The sequence below is a fragment of the Schistocerca cancellata genome, unplaced genomic scaffold, assembly GCF_023864275.1.
Source record: "Schistocerca cancellata isolate TAMUIC-IGC-003103 unplaced genomic scaffold, iqSchCanc2.1 HiC_scaffold_338, whole genome shotgun sequence".
NCBI classification, from domain to species: Eukaryota; Metazoa; Arthropoda; class Insecta; order Orthoptera; family Acrididae; genus Schistocerca; species Schistocerca cancellata.
The window spans coordinates 47,501-50,000 of NW_026046356.1; positions in this window are offsets into that span (position 1 = coordinate 47,501).

Sequence of the window (2,500 nt, forward strand, 5' to 3'; positions counted from 1 at the left end):
ATCTACAACGAGTAATAGGAGGGTAGGAAAATATGGGCAACGGTTCGCGCGCGCCCTCTGGTCCTGACATCAACGTCCACAATAAACAGACCATACCGCCCTCTATGGGACGACGCTGACACCGCCACCCACAGACACAACACAGCCATCTATGAGAATGTGACCAAACTACATTGCCGTCTGGCCCAGAAACGACACCTCCATCTACAGGAATCCAACGGAACTACACCAACCATACTGCCAAACCACAGCATCGCCATCTATGACAATGTGACGAAACCACATGCAATAGCCCCATCTACGCGAATCGGACGACACTACGTCCACCATGTCGCGCGCAACACGAAAACTAAATACCGCCATCTGCAAGTCTCCCGAAACATGACCTGCTGCACCGACGATACCGCCATCTATGAGACGCCACCCCGACTACGACATCGCTAGGTCCCACAGTACCCATTTTTCGACGCCACCCACAAAGCCTGCATCATCTGTCCACCACAGGAACCCGAACGCCAGTGCCTGCGTCGCACGAAGTAGTCAACCGACAATCACTCCACCCGCACCCGCACGTGCCCCACCCCAACCGCCCAAATCGCAACCCAAGCGGATGAACGGCGGACTCTTCCCGCACTCGTACGTTGCAATCCACCCCTATATCTTGCGTTTCATGACGAGTTATATCCAATATGCCAAATTCCCGCTGTCCCTATACATGCTGTAAGTCTGTGCACACAATATGAACCACACCTCAGCGAGACACTCCATCACACATTACTCTCTGCCTGTAACAGACACAGATACGATATGTAAGCACCAGCATGGACCAACGTCCGGTGCATCCTCTCCGCCACAGTACACCATCCACACTATGATAACCACACCAGGGGGTCCAATTATAAAATAGAATATCCCACCCGTCCAACATCCACAATTGCTCAGATAAGCCACCAACACCCACACATGTCCTACACAGGGGTGCACCCAACACCACCACACTGCCTCCTGTTACGGCACAGAAACAATGGCAGGAATGAATCACACAGGTCTGCCACTCCCTTGCCGCAACCACAGACGCGGCGCGCCTCCAGTCACGAGCGAAAAGCGCATCCTGACGAGACAGAACTGCTGTGACATACTGACGCTGCCTCAGACATTCACTTACAATGATCACTACCAACGAACCTGCCCCCCCCCCCCCCCCCCAAACACACTATCTCTTACCATGTTGTGTACTGTAATCCAACCCATTTTGCACCTTAACCTAACCAAATTTGTAACGCAATTTGTACCGCAATGTAACGCAATTTGTACCGCAATGTAACGCAATTTGTACCGCAATGTAACGCAATTTGTAACGCAATTTGTGTCTTAACCTAACCCACGTTGTGCCTTAACCTAACCCACGTTGTGCCTTAACGTAACCCACGTTGTGCCTTAACGTAACCCACGTTGTGCCTTAACGTAACCCACGTTGTGCCTTAACGTAACCCACGTTGTGCCTTAACGTAACCCACGTTGTGCCTTAACGTAACCCACGTTGTGCCTTAACGTAACCCACGTTGTGCCTTAACGTAACCCACGTTGTGCCTTAACGTAACCCACGTTGTGCCTTAACGTAACCCACGTTGTGCCTTAACGTAACCCACGTTGTGCCTTAACGTAACCCACGTTGTGCCTTAACGTAACCCACGTTGTGCCTTAACCTAACCCACGTTGTGCCTTAACGTAACCCACGTTGTGCCTTAACCTAACCCACGTTGTGCCTTAACCTAACCCACGTTGTGCCTTAACCTAACCCACGTTGTGCCTTAACCTAACCCACGTTGTGCCTTAACCTAACCCACGTTGTGCCTTAACCTAACCCACGTTGTGCCTTAACCTAACCCACGTTGTGCCTTAACCTAACCCACGTTGTGCCTTAACCTAACCCACGTTGTGCCTTAACCTAACCCACGTTGTGCCTTAACCTAACCCACGTTGTGCCTTAACCTAACCCACGTTGTGCCTTAACCTAACCCACGTTGTGCCTTAACCTAACCCACGTTGTGCCTTAACCTGCTCTGTAATTGGCATATGACACGTTACATTAATCTAGTGTTGTCTAACCACAACCCTCTGAATATAGTTCGCTACTCGCACCGCCCACCCTCTTGTGTGTCGTTTCATGTTGAACACTTCGCAAGTGTTGCTTACTTTTTACATGCTCCCGCTGTACACTGTAATGTGGACAACTGCAGGATGTACATCGCCCCCCCCCCTCCACCCTGCCTTCGCACGCTGGTCGTTCAGGTGCTTGCGTGTTCAATGCCCTTCGCAGCTGTTCACTGGCATTCGCATGTCGAAGCGCTCAGTCTACGTCGTGGTACGGCCTGTGTCCACTGTCCGCTGATATCGTAAGCTTAATCCTCACATTGTACTGCACATAGGTCCGTATGTACTGAATGATACGCTGTGGCACATGTGTGACCGTACGACTGCGCCCAACAACAGCGAACCA